This window comes from Schistocerca gregaria, chromosome 7 (assembly GCF_023897955.1).
Source record: "Schistocerca gregaria isolate iqSchGreg1 chromosome 7, iqSchGreg1.2, whole genome shotgun sequence".
Classification (NCBI taxonomy): domain Eukaryota; kingdom Metazoa; phylum Arthropoda; class Insecta; order Orthoptera; family Acrididae; genus Schistocerca; species Schistocerca gregaria.
In genome coordinates, this window is record NC_064926.1 from 320794625 (window position 1) to 320815482 (window position 20858).

Sequence of the window (20858 nt, forward strand, 5' to 3'; positions counted from 1 at the left end):
ATGATCAGTATTACGACGATAATTACTGAATTGCACACCCATGGCCTAAAAGCGCGAACGTCAACGACTCGCCCGCTGCACCAACTACGCTGAGACTGAGTTTGATAAAAATTTGATAAAAAAAAGCTCAATCTTCTTGAACTATTTCTTAAACAATGTAGTATAGAATTTTTGTAAAAGACATGTTAGCTTATTACTGTCACTGATTTTAACATAACTGCAAAGTATACAGGGTGTTACAAAAAGGTACGGAGAAACATTCATGAAACATTCCTCACACACAAATAAAGAAAAGATGTTATGTGGACATGTTTCCGGAAACGCTTAATTTCCATGTTAGAGCTCATTTTAGTTTCGTCAATATGTACTGTACTTCCTCGATTCACCGCCAGTTGGCCCAATTGAAGGAAGGTGATGTTGACTTCGGTGCTTGTGTTGACATGCGACTCATTGCTCCACAGTACTAACATCAAGCACATCAGTACGTAGCGTCAACATGTTAGTGTTCATAACGAGCGTGGTTTTGCAGTCAGTGCAATGTTTACAAATGCGGAGTTGGCAGATGCCCATTTGATGTATGGATCAGCACGGGGCAATAGCCGTGGCGTGGTACGTTTGTATCGAGACAGATTTCCAGAGCGAAGGTGCCCCGGCAGGAAGACGTTCGAATCAATTGATCGGTGTCTTAGGGAGCACGGAACATTCCAGCCTATGACTCGCGACAGGGGAAGACCTAGAACGATGAGGACACCTGCAATGGACGAGGCAATTTTTCGTGGAGTTGACGATAACCCTGATGTCAGCGTCAGAGAAGTTGCTGCTGTACAAGGTAACGTTGACCACGTCACTGTATGGGGAGTGCTACGGGAGAACCAGTTGTTTCCGTAGCATGTACAGCGTGTGCAGGCACTATCAGCAGCTGCGAATGGTTCATCCAACAATGTGTCAATCTTCATTTCAGTGCATATGTTCTCTTTACGGATCAAATAGTAAATTTTCACAATCAACATGTGTGGGCTGACGAGAATCCGCACGCAAATGTGCAATCACGTCATCAACACAGATTTTCTGAGAGCGTTTGGGCAGGCATTGTTGGTGATGTCTTGAGTGGGCACCATGTTCTTCCACCTACGCTCAATGGAGCACGTTTATCGTGATTTCATACGGGATACTCTACCTATGCTGCTAGAACATGTGCCTTTACAAGTGCGACACAACATATGGTTCATGCACGATGGAGCTCCTGCACATTTCACTCGAAGGGTTCGTATGCTTCTGAACAACAGATTCGGTGACCGATGGATTGGTAGAGGCGGATCAATTCCATGGCCTCCACGCTCTTCTAACCTCAACCATCTTGACTTTCATTTATGGGGGCATTTGAAAGCTCTTGTCTGCGTAACCCCGGTAGCAAATGTAGAGAGCCTTCGTGCTCGTATTGTGGACGGCTGTCATACAATACGCCATTTTCCAGGGCTGCATCAGCGCATCATGGATTCCATGCGACAGAGTGTGGATGCATGTATCCTCGCTAACGGAGGACATTTTGAACATTTCCTGTAACAAAGTGTTTGAAGCCACGCTGGTATATTCTGTTTCTGTGTGTTTCCATTCCATGATTAATGTGATTTGAAGAGAAGTAATAAAATGAGCTCTAACATGGAAAGTAAGCGTTCCCGGACACATGTCCACATAACATCTTTTCTTTATTTGTGTGTGAGGAATGTTTCCTGAAAGTTTCGCCGTACCTTTTCGTAACACCCTGTATACTCCATTACCTTTCCAGTGATATTCTGAATAATAATTGAAAGTGTTTTGCTCATTAAACTTTTTTTTTTGCTAACTTCTGAAACAGTCCTCATTACTGACAATGCTATCATTAACAGTAAGAACAAAGTTCTCCAGCTTTAATGTTTTAATTTGGTTTTAAGCATTTCTTCATATTTACTTGTGTTGTTTGCTAATTTTACTTTTGCTTTTGCATGTCATGCTTTTTTTAACTTCTGGGGTGGATTATTGGCGTCTGTTGGCCAGTTCGCTCATTGCTCGGTGACCGCCATTAGCGTAGCAGGCAGCAGCCAATCAGTTACATCCATTGTGTTTAGTGAATTAACGGGTAAGTGAAATTTTTGATTTTGAGAGGTGTATGAATATTCATCATGTTATATTTTCATGAGGTATATGGGATATCAAGGGAGACGTATCAGAGTTCCTCCACTTCTATTAAGCAGCACAGCCATGTCTTGTTACATTAATTTTCGAGTAGTCCTGGTTATTCACGCATTCTATCACGGGATATGTATAAACGTTGTTACAGCATGACAAAAATCGCTCGCTATTGGGGAGAACTGGACAACTGAGATAGTGAAGCATCCAAGCGTCTAAAACTCGATAAATCAGTGCTCAATACTAAATCTTTCATTCTTCACCAGTCTTCTTGGGCTCCAACGAAAAAAAAAAAACAACAGAAAAGCAGCTCTGGAATCACAGCGATTGAGACGAAAAATGGAACGGAGTTCTTATGGTAAACGTATGTGTGTGCATATACATTGCCTAACGCAAAGTGAAGCACCCAAAAGACATAGTCTGATATCCATATAATTTCGTAATCGTACATGTACGAAGGTGATTCAAAAGGCAACAGCAAACTATTTTTTGTCAAGCCTATATTTCACTTATAGATACAAACAAAAATTAATTTTTCAACATAGCTACCCTCATTTTCGACACACTTGTCATACCGTTGCACCGGCTTTTCTGTTCCATTCGAATGAAAGGTTTCCGGTTTTACCCGCAACCAAAAGTGCACCGCCTCTTTAACCTCATGATCACTTTCAAACCTTCGTCCTCTGACAGGGTCCTTCAGGGCTCCAAACACATGGTAGTCCGAAGGAGAGGCATCAGGACTGTGTGGGGGATGCAGTACAACCTGAAATATGCCTGCGAATGATACCAATAGTTGCAGCGGCGGCGTGGGGTCGCGTGTTGTGAAGCAGAAGAACCACTCTAGACAGAATTTCACTGCGACGGCTCAGTATTGTCGGCTTTAGCTCAATCTCCAACATGGCGCTCTGCCGGGTACTGTTTACTGCTTTACCCTTTTCCTGATGGTTCTCCATTCGTATCCCAGAAGAGGGTGAAAAGAACTTGTCCGGAAGACATAGACTTTTGAATTACTTCTTGGCTGGAGAAGATGTGTGTCGCCATTCTGAAGATCCTTCAGAGTCATATCGTGCCAGAAATGGTGTGGCAGCCTGAACACGTACCATCTAGTTTTTACCAGTAAGTATTCTAGGTTCCCACCGTGTGCACAAAAAAAGACACTTGAGAACCTCACTAAAAATAGTATGAGGGGATCTGACGCTGAAACTCAATTCTCCGGCTAAAGCTTCTACAGAAAACCGTCGGTTCTCTCGAATCAAGGCTTCAGCGCGTCTCACATTCTGGTCAATAACGACCGTGCAGAGGCCAAAGTGATATATGGGCCATGCAATGAACTTGTGACGTCACGCTAGTAGGCCTGTCCTCCACACTTAGCGAACGCTTGGCTCCGAGCAGTGCCCAAGGGAAATCAATATTTAATTGAAAAGGTATACACTATAGACCTTAATTTTGTCGCGTGCTATAGAGAACTTCAATGCGCAGTTAATAATTATTAAACTCGCCTGAAATAGTTGTTAGTTCTTCATCAGAGACGGGTGCTGCAACTTGTAAGACCTGTAGTGTCACATGCTATGACGTATGGCCCAAGGCCCACCTTTTTCATTGGCTTCACAGTTGTACTGGGACAACCAGAGCGTTGCTCATGTGTGACTGACGTAAATCCACTTTTATCATCAGCTACCCACTCTTACATTCTTCTTTCACTAGTGCAGCTATCTCCACACCTTTCTAACATCCTTCCATGGATTTGCAGATACTTTACACCATCCAACCACAAAAATCGTTCTTCTACGGTCCACACAGCTATGGACGCAGCCATTTTTTTCAGTCGCCTTTCCTGTTCATCCCACCTGTTGGCGTAGGCCGGAACTTTCTCAAAGCATGCATCTTCACTTCTCAGAAGTTTCAGATGCCTGATGTGTTAATTATATTTAATGTAGTTTGATGTTACTTTTTGAATTGCCGTCGTGCATACCATAGTAGAGTGGCAATTCTCTGTAAGAGCAGAGCGGCCTCCTGAGAGCGTTAATATTGTTCTTGTTTAGTGTTGTTACCAGCCCTGATAGGGTGAATAAATTGCGTGAACAGCTTCTTACGTTGAGAGATCACTGTGAAGTATATGGAGGTGACACATACCCATGTGAAACGGCGCTATCAGCACCTGACTCAATTTGAAATGGACCTCATAGTGGTTCTCCATTGGAGCAGCTGGTCGAACCGTGGAATACGGAGATTTTGGTGCATTAGAATTTGATAGCAGCCAAATCTTGGACATGGGGACATGTGGGCAGGAGTACTTGACGTCAAAGATCAGATCGAACACGTCTGACAACAACAATAGAGAATCGCCTTACTGTACGTCGAGAACATTGTAGTTATTATGTCTCCATGCTCGACGTCAAATATGGAGTATCTAGGAAGCCTGCCTTCTCGGATTGCTAGACAAACAATCAGATCAATTGTTTTAATGACTTATATTGCAATAAGAAAGGAGACAATGCTTAACTTCACAATTACACGTATGTGTTGCAGGCAAGGTGCGATGTACAAAATAAACAATCTCGTCAGTATAAAAATTCCCAAGTCTGTGTTACTTAGACAGTACAAGCGAAGTAACAAGCACTGACGCTTTTATCGAGTCACTAGTGTTGAAGCTACTATTGAACTGGTCCGCGACAAGTCAGGCGTGGCGCTTATGTCCCCTTCACATAAGAGCCGCTGCTGTGGCGTTGTCGTCATGGAGAGGGCTCGGTAAGTATGCTATTGGCTGACCTCTTCTCACAGCCATCTCTATCGTTCCCCACTGGCGTGCTGGCGCTTGACTTTATGCAGTAAAAGTAGCCCCTTCGTGCATGCACCTACCATAGAACAAGTAAATATTCCATGCAACATTTTATATGATCCCACACCATTGGTCACAGACTGTCAGCAGCCATATTAAGGAATTAACGTCCTGTGGGTAAGTTGGCGTTAACACTACATCAAAGACTGCTGCATTTGCTTTGGTGCCATGACCAGGAAGCACTGACTGTTGATAGTGTTTAGCGGTTCGGCACTTCTCCAAATGACCATCGTCGGCGAATACCTCGGTGACATGGAGAGGGGTCCCATTCTTCCCATGTTTTGGGGGAGGGTGTTTCTACTGGCAGCATGGTGTAGGACGCCCTCGCATTTGACTTCAGCTCACGTAACTACGATGACACAATGGTACATCAGGAACATCCTGCGACTTCATGTGTTACTTCTCCTGTGACAGTAATGTGGTGCCACTTCTTCCGATAGGACAGTGTCCGTCCTATGAGCCGTGTGCATGATGCTGAGTACTGCTGTGGCCAGCAAGGTCACGAGATCTCTCGCTGACGAAAAATGTGTGAGACCAGCTCGGGCGTCAGCTCCATGCCAGTGGCAGTGCTCGGGGTATCAAGGACAATTATGGGCCAGTAAGCCCGAGGAGGGAATACGGCTACCTTATGGCACCCTTTCCAAGCAAAAATGTATGCATTCAAGTCAGAGTTGTGCTACAACATACTGCGAAGTGGCCTCAGACTACCAAGCTCTTTGTTAATTGAACTTGTCTTGGTGTTCAGTCAAATAACATAACACATCATCCCAAACCGTGAAGAATTATTTCGTTCCATCCTCGCCTTCTGGGTCCTTCAGTTTTTTCTCAGGCAGTGTATTTTACAATCAGTGTTCATTCGCTGCTCTGACCTGTGGCATTGAGATGTGGATTTTGAATGCGGAAACCATTTAATAAATGATGTTTGCTCAATAATAAATGGAGATATCCTTGCTGGGAACCTCACCGGAATTTACGTGTAGATGAGACTGATTACTGTAGTGGAAGGATGCCAGCCTAGGCAAGCACACACCGTAAGGTAGCTTCCGGAGTATGGATATAGATGTAGATGTAGAAATAGGAGACACAAAAAGTAAAGAAATTGAATGGACCAGCCTGCAGGTGAAAAGTAGGCCCCTTATCATTTAGCTATAAAATAGCAGGTCAGCAACTGGAAGCAGTTAATTCCATAAATTATCTGGGAGTACGCATTAGGAGTGATTTAAAATGGAATGATCATATAAAGTTGATCGTCGGTAAAGCAGATGCCAGACTGAGATTCATTGGAAGAATCCTAAGGAAATGCAATCCGACAACAAAGGAAGTAGGTTACAGTACGCTTGTTCGCCCAATGCTTGAATACTGCTCAGCAGTGTGGGATCCGCACCAGGTAGGGTTGATAGAAGAGATAGAGAAGATCCAACGGAGAGCAGCGCGCTTCGTTACAGGATCATTTAGTAATTGCGAAAGCGTTACGGAGATGATAGATAAACTCCAGTGGAAGACTCTGCAGGAGAGACGCTCAGTAGCTCTGTACGGGCTTTTGTTAAAGTTTCGAAAACATACCTTCACCGAAGAGTCAAGCAGTATATTGCTCCCTCCTACGTATATCTCGCGAAGAGACCATGAGGATAAAATCAGAGAGATTAGAGCCCACACAGAAGCATACCGATAATCCTTCTTTCCACGTACAATACGAGACTGGAATAGAAGGGAGAACCGATAGAGGTACTCAGGGTACCCTCCGCCACACACCGTCAGGTGGCTTGCGGTGTATGGATGTAGATGTAGATGTAGATGTAGACGTCAGTATGTCAGTAACGATGATGAAATATATTCTCTGGCTGATTGGCCAGCGAGTGTGCCGTATGGGGGAGATATTTTGCAAGTTAGCCGATGGCGGCGGTAGTTCTCCGTCTGCTGAATGATTAAAACGTCGTAACCACCACACCCAAGAGGTGCCACGCTTATCAATAGCGCAAGTAAATCCGACATTCGTAAATAATGGCCCCTATATAGATCATCTAATGAGTTGACTAGCTTTCTCAAGAGAGAAAAAACATATAAACAGAAACTTCAAATGTATCACATTTCATTAACACGAACTCAGATTGGTTGGCAGTACATTTGGGAACCTCACCGGAATTTACGTGTAGATGAGACTGATTACTGTAGTGGAAGGATGCCAGTGTAGGCAGCACACTCTGCTGTGTCGTTTCATTGATTCATCTCTCTTGTCAAAATATGATTACGCATGCAGTGGATACTGGGAGTAATTATTGTAAGTACAAGGCTGCTATGAAAAAGGATGGCCATGAAAACAACTGAGGCTTCTGAAATGGCCGAAGTTGCTCGGTGTTACCGATATAGCCAGTGAAAGACGAGATACTGTCGTCTGCGTGCATGTGCTGCTGAAGCTGTTAGGTTCTGCGGCGCGTCGTACTGCGGCAGACGACCCCACAACCACCGATGATTGTCTCACATCTGAGAAAGTATAAAGTTTCTCCCGGGTGTCCAGACGTGTTTACAACTAACTGTTCTCTCTATAGAAATGGAGCTGTGGCCGAACGGTTGTAGTCGTCTCAGTCCGGAACCACGCTGCTGCTATGGCCGCAGGTTCGAATCCTGCCTCGGACATGGATCTGTGTGATGTCCTTAGGTTAGTTAGGTTCAAATAGTTCTAAGTCTAGGGGACTGATTACCTCACATGTTAAGTCCCATAGTGCTTAGAGCCATTTGAACCATAGAAATGGACTGTACTGTGCGATGTTCGAGAAGCAAGTCCATTGAATCTTCCATTGCTCAAAACCTTCTGAAAAACAGCCATTCCCTCCGATGTTCATGAATAAACATATCATGGCCCAGCAGTGGTTACTGTGCCAATCAGCTTTTCTAGCAAGTAGACCCGATCTTCCTCAACCAATCACTGCAGTGCAGTACACATTCTGTTTTCCGGAAAACAGCACACAATGCCTGGAGTACATTTTGCAAGATGAGGGAAGCTTCCAAGTGAAAACAAGGTCCATATTGTTCTTAAAACGATTTAGTGGGCGCCGTTCAGGCGAGGCGCGGTGGCATCTAAGAAACGCGAAATCCGGAGAAATTCATAGTCCCATCTCACAAAGTACGCTGTTCTTGTTATAAACACATTAGCCAGGCGCCAGCCCGTATCCGATTTACCTGGACTCGCACACGTGATAAGGTGACCAGACTCCCACACCAGTCTACTCGCTAATAAAGCGGTTAGGCCGGCGCTAGGATGCCTGGCGCCACAAGTTTCTAAAGAAGTGTCATTTTGCATTCAGCCACAGCGTTGTCACCTTCTTGCTTCGGCCGACTACCACAATGGCAGCCCATTAACCACTGCCCTTCAGGGTATACGGTCAGTTTTGCTGATTACATAGGGAGGCGCACTCGCTTTCTGCTCGAGGAAAGTTCTAAAGCAACCCCTCTTGCAATGGTCACCTCCAGCCTCCAAAAATCTGTCTCTATCGCCGAATTTAATTCTACTACTGCTACTGAAGTCCAGCAAGTACTGTGAGATCAATCAATTGTTTACCCTAGCCCTAATCGTCCATCAGATTAATATCATATTTTGACTAAAGTTCAGTCTTGATCACACCATTTATGTCTCAATGACATAGGTAACCGGTTTCCGTTATTTTTACATAACCATCATCAGACCTGTGGATTAATTTTAGGAAATGCTAGAAACCAATCTTTAAATAAAATGAAAGTGTCTAATGACGTCAAAATTTTTTTAACAAGATAAAATAAAATTAATTATAACCATGGTTTCCTTAGGATGGTAAGCGGAGCTCTCCTCATATGCTACGAAGTCAACTGATGGTTATGAGTGCTGAGCATGAGCTTAAATATGAACTTTAGTCAAAATATAATAATCTATTGATCACTGTATTCCAAAAACGTTTACCAAAATTCTACAAAGTTTAATATCAATCAGGGGAAATTGAGATACACCAAAGGCGAATGAAAATGCATGATAATCACCGAAAAAAAATGAAACGGGAAGTGCCTGATGGGTATTACCAAGGCCGTGGCCTGCACGGAAGGCACCGACCGCCGTCTTTCTTTACCCTCCACTCACAGTAGATCATTTTTCGCCGTTGTTCGCTCCCTTATGGCAAGGGATGGTGTGACACAACACAAGGAAATGTCTCAATTAAAACATCATAAAAGCAACTAGTCGTGGTGAAGCAAGAAAGGGCAGAGGTCATAGAAGCGAATATTGTCAACTTTACAGCCAAATTCACTCTCATACCTCAAGTGATGCTTATTCATTCACAGGGATACCCACACACATCGCCCGCATCTCGTGGTCGTGCGGTAGCGTTCTCGCTTCCCGCGCCCGGGTTCCCGGGTTCGATTCCCGTCGGGGTCAGGGATTTTCTCTGCCTCGTGATGGCTGGGTGTTGTGTGTTGTCCTTAGGTTAGTTAGGTTTAAGTAGTTCTAAGTTCTAGGGGACTGATGACCATGGATGTTAAGTCCCATAGTGCTCAGAGCCAACCAACCAGCCAACCCACACACATCCTCTCTTCCAGTTGCGAGAAAGTTGAATAATGCTACTACTAGGTGTTGCCATTGTCAGTTCTATGGACCACATCATCCAGAAAACATCCAGCAAACTTAATTCATTAACAGTGCATAGTTTAATTGTGCCCGGCGCAAGCACACACATTCACTAGCAGAAGGGAAGAAAAAATCCTTACGAAGGATATTCCTTCCAATGTGAAAAGTGACCACATACGTTATCCCTGAGCAACGAAAAGAGACTGCTATAGTGACCTTACCTAATGTCCCTTTCCTCTGATCCAGTCATGAAACATGAATGTTGTGCAGCTTGTATTCTCCTTTCATTAATACATGGAGGACACAATTGTATAGCTGGGTTTACAAAACGTGCGTTTATACATGAAAAAATGTTGTGTTACAAGACTAACTGTAAGTGAAAAACTGGTGAGGATACATACGAAAATAAATTATCCTTGGTACACAGAAAAAAAAGAAATATGATAGTAACGTTACATGAAAACATAAAACTAGGAATCTTTGTAGCAGGGACTGACCGACAGTGGCCAGTTGTGATTTAGTGGTTCCAAAACAAAAATAAGACTTATTTAAGTCTATGGTTCAAATGGTTCAAATGGCTCTGAGCACTATGGGACTTAACATCTGAGGTCATCAGTCCCCTAGAACGTAGAACTACTTAAACCTAAGTAACCTAAGGACATAACACACATCCATGCCCGAGGCAGGATTCGAACCTGCGACCAGCTTCCAGACTGAAGCGCCTAGAACCGCTCGGCCACCCGTGCGGCTATTTAAGTCTATGGCTAGGAAGCGAACAGACAATTATAGTGTGTAATGTTCAACAGTGAAATAGACGATGACAAGAAGCTAAGTGTTACTGAACATATGTGCTTACAACGACAACGTTATACTTTTTCTTTGGTTTATGAAATAAGTTGTGGATGGTAGCATCCTTGCGCTACCACAAGACAGCCACCGTTTCTCCCAATGTGTTACACCTGACGTCTCCCTCCAGCTGTTGCGCCTGAGGGAGGACCAGGCGGCACGTCTCGTAGAGCTGCGAGGTGCCGGTGGCCGGCACAGAGTGCGAGCGGTCATTTGGACCACCCCCACATGTGGACAAACTGTCTGGCAGCACGTACTCGGCGCTCCAGGACATCCCGGAGCCTATGGTGACGCCCCTCCATGGGCGCTGTTCACGGGTAGCCGTGTGTACAGTTGCGCGGCCCGGGCGCCCCTCCTCCTAGCTCACCCAGCTAGTCGGGCCGGACCATCGGCTGGCGTCGGCTCGTCCCACAGAGAGTGAAGGTGTGCACAGACAGACAGCAGTCTCCACTCAGGGATCCTCCAAGGTCACTTCTCTCGCATCACCTGCCGGCGAAAGCGAGTGTGGCTATGGCAGCCATTGTTCGCTTCTCCCGGCAGGGGTAGCCCTGGTCGTCTGCCTGTCGCATCATTGTCTACCGTGCCAGCTGCTTGGCGGTTTCCACCACCTGCTACTCTTCAATGGCCATAGCCTCATCCCGTGGCACAGTTTCTTCTCCGACCTCTTTGTACTTCCACTATAAATGCCTATACAGTCCTCACAGAAACCCAGTTGGTACAGTATCCACACATTTTCTTGTACATAGAGCAGCGCGTCGGATTCCGACTCACAGAGAAACTAAAATATTTACAATCTAGATGATATTAAAAACACAAAAAGATTAAAATATTTATCCCCGGATTACTACCGTAGGTACAGATAAAAAATGGATCAAATGGCTCTGAGCGCTATGGGACTTAACATTGAGGTCATCAGTCCCCTAGAACTTAGAACTACTTTAACCTAAGGACATCACACACATCCATTTCCGGGGCAGGATTCGATCCGGTGACCGTAGCGAAGCACCTAGAACCGCTCGGCCACATTGGCCGGCAGATAAAACAAAATACAAAAATGTGGCACTTAGCAACACCCGTGAAAAATCACAAAAATTACTCTAATATCTAAAACTAGACAGGGATCCCCCTTTCTAATTACCTTATATGTAAATTTGCATGCCTTAGACCTTCCAACAACATTTACATCCTAAAGATTCAGTAAACAAAAACGGTGACCAAATCTAACACGCGAAGCTATATGATTCATTCGTGGGGGTATTTCTGATCCGTCGTTGAAACTACAAAATGAGTGATATTTCACCAGACTCGTTTGGCTTTATTGAGGTAAAGCATCATCAGTGGTCTGTAATTAGGTTTATTTACATTTTGATTTGCTTTTTAGATCGAAAAACAGTTCGTTAAGAATAGGTGGGTTTGTACTTAAGATGATTTTTCGGCTGCTTTCTCGCTTACATTGGGGTATGTCGTCTGATAGGCCACACAAATAAAGAACAATAATGACTAAGCCCAACATGCAGCAGTAAGTCTGAAAACGTTGTCATCCTACGTAGTAACCACGTCTTGGAGATCTGTGAACGACTTAGATGAGTATAGGGGTCCATAGTAACAAAACAAAGCGGCAACACAGACAGTGAATACTGGCAGTACAACCTGAATGAAGGGAAATAAAATTTCGACGCTTATTGTCTATCTGGCCCGACCTGTGACACCCTGATCGCGAAATGCCGTCTGCCTCGTCTCGCCGAGATATTGCTGTTTCGACCGCAGTTCTTCTCCGATTCTCTAAGTTTCAATGTTTGTGATTACGTACTCCAGACAAATATCCAGACGTGTGCGGTTACACCTAGAGCCAAGAAGCACAAGCAATAAAACGGAATTATCGCTACGTTAGAACTACTGACGGCCTTGGGAGAGTCAGTCATGACAAAACTCTATCGTCTGGTGAGTAAGATGTATGAGACAGGCGAAATACCCTCAGACTTCAGGAAGAATATAATAATTCCAATCCCAAAGAAAGCAGATGTTGGCAAATGTGAAAATTACCGAACTATCAGTTTAATAAGTCACAGCTGCAAAATATTAGCGCAAATTATTTACAGACGAATGGAAAAACTGGTAGAAGCGGACCTCGGGGAAGATCAGTTTGGATTTCGTAGAAATGTTGGAACACTTGAGGCAATACTAACCTTAAGACTTATCTTACAAGAAAGATTAAGAAAAGGCAAACCTACGTTTCTAGCATTTGTAGACTTAGAGAAAGCTTTTGACAATGTTAACTGGAATACTCTCTTTCAAATTTTGAAGGTGACAGGGGTAAAATACAGGGAGCGTAAGGCTATTTACAATTTGTGCAGAAACCAGATGGCAGTTATAAGAGTCGAGGGGCATGAAAGGAAAGCAGTGGTCGGGAAGGGAGTGAGACAGGGTTGTAGCCTCTCCCGGATGTTATTTAATCTGTATATTGATCACGCAGTAAAGGAAACAAACGAAAAATTCGGAGTAGGTATTAAAATTCATGGAGAAGAAATAAAAACTTTGAGGTTCGCCGATGACATTGTAATTCTGTCAGAGACGGCAAAGGACTTGGAAGAGCAGTTGAACGGAATGTACAGTGTCTTGAAAAGAGGATATAAGATGAACATCAACAAAAGCAAAACGATGATAATGGAATGCAGTCAAATTAAATCTGGTGATGCTGAGGGAATAAGATTAGGTAATGAGGCACTTAAAGTAGTAAATTAGTTTTGCTATTTGGGGAGCAAAATAACTTATGATGGTCGAAGTAGAGAGGATATAAAATGTAGACTGGCAATAGCAAGGAAGTCGTTACTGAAGAAGAGAAATTTGTTAACATCGAGTATAGATTTAAGTGTCAGGAAGTCGTTTCTGAAAGTATTTGTATGGAGTGTAGCCTTGTATGGAAGTGAAACATGGACGATAACTAGTTTCGACAAGAAGAGAATAGAAGCTTTCGAAATGTGGTGTTACAGAAGAATGCTGAAGATTAGATGGGTAGATCACATAACTAATGAGGAGGTATTGAATAGAATTGGGGAGAAGAGGAGTTTGTGGCACAACTTGACAAAAAGAAGGGACCGGTTGGTAGGACATGTTTTGAGGCATCAAGGAATCACAAATTTAGCATTGGAGGGCAGCGTGGATGGTAAAAATCGTAGAGGGAGACCAAGAGATGAATACACTAAGCAGATTCAGAAGAATGTAGGTTGCAGTAAGTACTCGGAGATGAAGAAGCTTGCACAGGATAGAGTAGCATGGAGAGCTGCGTCAAACCAGTCTCAGGACTGAAGACCACAACAACAACAAGACGAAACTGATATGCGTGAGAAATACGCATTCCAGTCCCGTGTCTCGGTGTTGTTGTTGGGGCGCGAATTACTATTCCCCACTATTTTTTCTCCACTATGAGGTTGCACGCACACAACACACGTGTATTTAAACTTGGAGGTGACTCAAACCTCACACAACACTCAAGTATGACCCAAAGCACAACGGCGAGGGTGGGCTCGGCGGCCTCAGCAGTTCACGAATCCGAATTCTGTACACGTAACTCAGCGGTCTCTAATCGAACTCGAAAAAACACCACAAGAAATTGCCCCAACGCTCAAGGGCTGGCCCATATGCACTCGAAACGGATCAGGAGATAGGGGCAACGCTATGAGTGCATGCCCCAGTCATAAGCGTTCGTAAGAATGGTAAGCACCCCACAAAACCACCAGAGAAACAAGAGCGGCCCCGGTTTCACTTATGCCGGATGAACGTTCCCCCATCAAGAACGCAAAGGCAGAAATCACCCATGTATCAGTCATGACTCCAGAAAGAGAATGCATTCGCCCAAACACCGATAAGTACCACTTACAATTATTCCCTTCGCATTTCAGATCAATGCTCCATCAGAAAAGAAGTCACGGAACAAAAAGCAAATAAAAAAAACACAACTTTAAGATGGATGTGACCCTTAAAAACGACAAAGATAAAATGCAGTAGTCTTACACAAATTACCATTACAACCTTGTTTTCACTCAAACCAAAAATAAATCCTACATAACACATAATGTTTACACAATTACATTTACCAAACATAATATGACAACACTTAAAGCTTCTACTACTAAACAGATGTGTGATACATTACGAAGACCCTATTCTATGAAGCGCTTCACTTGACAAACGTGGTGAAGGTCGATCGACCTTTTCGCCTTCAATAATTCCAATTCCAGAGCTTTCTCGTGAGCGATTCTGCGCACTCGGAAATGCCGTTATACACTGTGAAGAACTTTTGGAGCTGCTGCTGCCGGCCGCGGTGGTCTCGCGGTTCTAGGCGCGCAGTCCGGAACCGTGGGACTGCTACGGTCGCAGGTTAGAATCCTGCCTCGGGCACGGATATGTGTGATGTCCTTAGATTAGTTAGGTTTAAGTTGTTCTAAGTTCTAGGGGACTAATGACCACAGCAGTTGAGTCCCATAGTGCTCAGAGCCATTTTTGAACTGCTGCTTCACCTTATAATACAGTAGGAAAGATTTCACCAATACTTTGTCTCCTGTGTGGAACTGTCGCACTCCTGCAGTCTTGTTGTTGTTGTGGTCTTCAGTCCTGAGACTGGTTGATGCAGCTCTCCATGCTACTCTATCCTGTGCAAGTTTCTTCATCTCCCAGTACCCACTGCAACCCACATCCTTCTGGATCTGCTTAGTGTAGTCATCTCTTGGTCTCCCTCTACAATTTTTATCCTCTACGCTGCCCACCAATACTAAATTGGTGATCCCTTGATGCCTCAGAACATGTCCTACCAACCGATCCCTTCTTCTGGACAATTTGTGCCACAAACTTCTCTTCTCCCCAATCCTATTCAATACTTCCTCATTAGTTATGTGATCTACCCATCTAATCTTCAGCATTCTTCTGTAGCACCACAGTCTTATCAGCCCGAATTTTCCTACTGTTGGCGGCTGCCTTAATTCTACGGAGCGCGTCCTCCATCACTCTATCGTGTTGTCTCTGCGTCCTCGCAGGGTAATCAACAATGGTTCTGGTTCAAATGGCTCTGAGCACTATGGGACTTAACGCCTGAGGTCATTAGTCCCCTAGAACTTCGAACTACTTAAACCTAACTAACCTAAGGACATGACACACATCCATGCCTGAGGCAGGATTCGAACCTGCGCCCGTAGCGGTCACGCGGTTCCAGACTGTAGCACCTAGAACCGCTCGGCCAGTCCGGCCGGCAACAACAGTGGTTCTAATCAGGTCCTTTGGTTGGCGATTCCTCAACACTGTCATGGGTGCGAGTTGTGTCACGCTTTGAGTGACCTGATTGAGTATCTCCTGAAAGTCATGCGGGAAAACATCCCGCGTCGTATGTTGCTTATTGCAGTTAATCCTGCAGAGATGACAGAGTTACTTCATCAGGCGGTCCACTGGATTCGAGCTTAGATTGTGGGAGGAGATAAACGAGAGTTCAATTTTCTGTTTCTTCAACACCTCCTTGCATCCGCCAAACTGAAACTGTGGACCGTTGTTCAAGATGATCTTCTCGACATGTCCCACTTGCGGCGGGAAATTGTTAGTTAGAGCCCGCGACATATTTCTCGCGTCGCCCTCTTCAGGGGTGTCAATGTTACGAATTTCGAGGTAAGCTCCACGAAGGTGCGAGGTAATTGGGCCATGAGGTCCGTCCGAGGTATAATGGGGAAGAGGGGTGCTTTCGAGCTTGTGGTGGTGTGTTTTGCCTTTTGGCATGACTTTCAACGGGATGCGGTGGATTCTCTTCTCCATGTTGTTGAACTGCGCAAGGGTCCGCAAATCCAAGTTCTTCCGAGCTCCAATGTGCCAGTAACTATAATGAGTGTGCCAGACAACTTTCTCTATAAGGTGCTCCGGTAGGCGCAGGCGCCTTAGGGAATCTTCCGTGCTTCTCCTGTAGAAATGCCGCATCACAGCCTCTCACCAGTCCTTCCACTTCTCGTGAAGTTTCAGGAGCTGTGAGTCTTTGTCCCGCTCCTCCCTGATACGTTGCATATTAGCTATGACATTCTCTTAGAATGCGACTTTCCGCGAGTAATAAATGCAAAATTGGTTTCCTTCCAGCTCATTATCGTTGGCTTCCTCAAAGCCAATGGATGAAAAAGTTTCACCTACTACATTGGTGCTGCTTATTACGTGGATAATCTCGAAATCCTGAAGCAGGAGAGCCCACCTGAAGAGGCGTTTGAACAGTTTCGCCGTAAACAGGAATTCCAGAGCTTTGTGGTCTGTGTAGATCTTGATTCTACGTCGAAATAAGAAATATCTAAACTTCTGGAACCCCTACACCACAGTGAGCGCTTCTAACTCCATCCCCGAGTAGTTCTTTTCTTTTCTGGTGAGCACCCTGATACCAAACGCTACAGTTTCCCATAACAGGTTGCCTTCATCCGTACATTTTTGAAAAGTCATCACTCCAATCCCGGAATACGCACTGTCCACCACCACGCAGAAGTCCTTCGCTCGGTTCGGATGTGACCGTGTCGGTGCCTGAAGTAGAGTCAACTTCAATGCCTGAAATTGTTTTTCTTCGTCCCATACGGTGCGTTCTTGCCGGTTACTCAAGGTATTTGTATGGACGAAACGCCGATAGAAATTTATGACGTCGAGAAAAGCACGCAGTTGTCGTTTGGTTGTTGTCGTTTAGTTGTCGGACGAGGGAATTTTGCTACTATTTTCGTTTTCCGGGTTAGGCGATATCACCTCCGTCATAATTACGTGTCCCACGAATTTGACACTGGTGGCCCCAAAACACGATTTCTCGATGTTAATTGTGACCCTGTGATCACTGAATGTTTTAAGGACTTCTCTGAGAACTACATTGTGGTCTCGCCACGTTTTCTCTGCTATCAGCAGGTCGTCAATGTATGTTGTGACACGTTCCTTAAGGAAGTCACTCATGATTCCGTGTATTCCCCTAATGAAGGACACAGACGATATGTTCAGACCGAGTGGCAGTCTTCAGAACCGATAACATCCACCGAACGCGAGGAACGTTGTGTACTTTCGACATTCACGGTGCAACTGAATCTGCAGATCTATGGACGAAAACACGGTAACACCATGGAAACTCAGGAGCAGCTCTGCGTCACTTCGTCTTTTTGTCCGCGGTTGTCATTATCATTGCCTCGCACGTTATGAGACAATCTCCGGTCTGTCATGGGTGTAACAAAGTAAGAGACTTTCTGCCCGTATTTGTGCTCGTAATACGTTCTCGTCGAACCGGATACGGACCTTCTTTAAACGGACCTCGCCTCTTCCCAGGTCCAGTACTACCTGATACTCCCTGAGAAAACTCATACCAATAATTAGATCTCTGGCCAGGTTTCGTTCCACTACAAATTTAGTCTCCACGCGGTGTCCTTGGCACTCAAACTCAATCCTAGTCTGAAGATTTATCTGGGTGTCTTTTCTGGCTATTGCTCCACTTCATTCGTCTCATGGTGATGGCAAGCGTGGGCCAATTTCGTATCTCCGAACAACGCCAGAAACCATTTTACGGATTGGCCATTATGTTACTACCTCTGTTCACAATAACTTTAATTATTACATCTGTTATAGTTAATGATATTACGGGATGGAGATCATCACTAGTGACTACGTTTTTCTCCTCCATTAAAACTTCCCACAGGTCTTCGTAACGAACCATGCGTATATGGTTTTGTCCGAGTTGGGCAGTGAAGAGATTGGAACATACACTCCTGGAAATGGAAAAATGAACACATTGACACCGGTGTGTCAGACCCACCATACTGCGAGAGGGCTGTACAAGCAATGATCACACGCACGGCACAGCAGACACACCAGGAACCGCGGTGTTGGCCGTCGAATGGCGCTAGCTGCGCAGCATTTGTGCACCGCCGCCGTCAGTGTCAGCCAGTTTGCCGTGGCATACGGAGCTCCATCGCAGTCTTTAACACTGGTAGCGTGCCGCGACAGCGTGGACGTGAACCGTATGTGCAGTTGACGGACTTTGAGCGAGGGCGTATAGTGGGTATGCGGGAGGCCGGGTGGACGTACCGCCGAATTGCTCAACACGTGGGGCGTGAGGTCTCCACAGTAGATCGATGTTGTCGCCAGTGGTCGGCGGAAGGTGCACGTGCCCGTCGACCTGGGACCGGACCGCAGCGATGCACGGATGCACGCCAAGACCGTAGGATCCTACGCAGTGCCGTAGGGGACCGCACCGCCACTTCCCAGCAAATTAGGGACACTGTTGCTCCTGGGGTATCGGCGAGGACCATTCGCAACCGTCTCCATGAAGCTGGGCTACGGTTCCGCACACCGTTAGACCGTCTTCCGCTCACGCCCCAACATCGTGCAGCCCGCCTCCAGTGGTGTCGCGACAGGCGTGAATGGAGGGACGAATGGAGACGTGTCGTCTTCAGCGATGGGAGTCGCTTCTGCCTTGGTGCCAATGATGGTCGTATGCGTGTTTGGCGCCGTGCAGGTGAGCGCCACAATCAGGACTGCATACGACCGAGGCACACAGGGCCAACAGCCGGCATCATGGTGTGGGGAGCGATCTCTTACACTGGCCGTACACCTCTGGTGATCGTCGAGGGGACATTGAATAGTGCACGGTACATCCAAACCGTCATCGAACCCATCGTTCTACCATTCCTAGACCGGGAAGGGAACTTGCTGTTCCAACAGGACAATGCGCGTCCGCATGTATCCCGTGCCACCCAACGTGCTCTAGAAGGTGTAAGTCAACTACCCTGGCCAGCAAGATCTCCGGATCTGTCCCCCATTGAGCATGTTTGGGACTGGATGAAGCGTCGTCTCACGCGGTCTGCACGTCCAGCACGAACGCTGGTCCAACTGAGGCGCCAGGTGGAAATGGCATGGCAAGCTGTTCCACAGGACTACATCCAGCATCTCTGCGATCGTCTCCATGGGAGAATAGCAGCCTGCATTGCTGCGAAAGGTGGATATACACTGTACTAGTGCCGACATTGTGCATGCTCTGTTGCCTGTGTCTATGTGCCTGTGGTTCTATCAGTGAGATCATGTATCTGACCCCAGGAATGTGTCAATAAAGTTTCCCCTTCCTGGGACAATGAATTCACGGTGTTCTTATTTCAATTTCCAGGAGTGTATTTCGCGTCCCCTGGCGTCAGCCGGTCGCTGTGGCCGAGCGGTTCTAGGAGCTTGAGTCCAGAACCGCGCTGCTGCTTCGGTCGCTGATTCGGTTCCTGCCTCCGGCATGGATGTGTGTGATGCCCTTAGGTTAGTTAGGTTTAGGTAGTTCTACGTTCTAGGGGACTGATGACCTCAGATGTAAAGTCCCATAGTGCTTAAAGCCATTTGAGCCATTTTGAACCTGGCGACAATTTCGCGGAGGGCTACGGTAACGTGTGTTGTGAGAGGGATTGGGTGGACGAATCTCAACCGCCTCTCCTACCTGCTGATCCCTGTGTGGACCGTGCCAACCTCCGTAAGTTTGCTCGTTCTGTTCCTGCTCCCACCAGTTACGATCGTAGTGCTGCACATTACCCCCTGCTCGGCTCTGGTACCCGTAATTTCTGCAGTCTGGTTGAGGTGTTCTCTCCTCTGTGGACCGTCACGCTCAGCGCGCCAATTATTGTTCTTACGCAGTTGCTGATTGTTGCTGTAATTGTTTCTGAGTTTATCCCTTACATTCTGCCTCTCATTTATCAATTACAGCTCGCTGAGTAGACATTTGAAAGTTTCAGTTTTGTCCCCGCACATAACGACGAGTGGTACGGCATGGGGAGGTTTGAGAAAGAGAAACGAATTATTTCCGACGCGCTGCAGGGTGCGTCCAAGAAATGGTTCTTCTGTAATAACGCCTAGAACATTTTTACCGGTCATATGCATCCCGAAGATTCGAGTTCTGGCCACATCATAATCTCCTGTTTTGCTCTATCCTGCATTTCGCGTGACCAACAAAAAGCGAGAAATGCTTTCTTGAACTCGTCGAATGGGCTGTAGTTTACCGTGATATCTCGCATTTTTTCAGCGGACATTCCCTCAGTATGCTCACAGATAAAGTCCAGCCTCGCACTTGGGGGCCATGAAGATGGTAACGACCAGGTGAATTGTCCAAACTAAATTTTACGATGTAAGCCGCTGTCATTTTCCCCAAAATTTTTAAACTTTAGGAAGGACAAAAAAATGCTTCTGGTTGAAAGTAGGCTCGATCTTCGCACTTGAAAATCTGTCAGATTCCGTCACGGTGTTTGGTCCGGATGATGGAACACCTCGTGTCCTCTGTGGCCGTCACATCTACCAAAATTCTCTGGGAACGTGTCCGGCATAATCCCACCCATCACCTGAGAGGTATCACGTGAGTGTGCACAACACTCGGCAGTAGACGTGGCTTGCGTTCGCAGTGCTCTGTGCCGTTGAAGT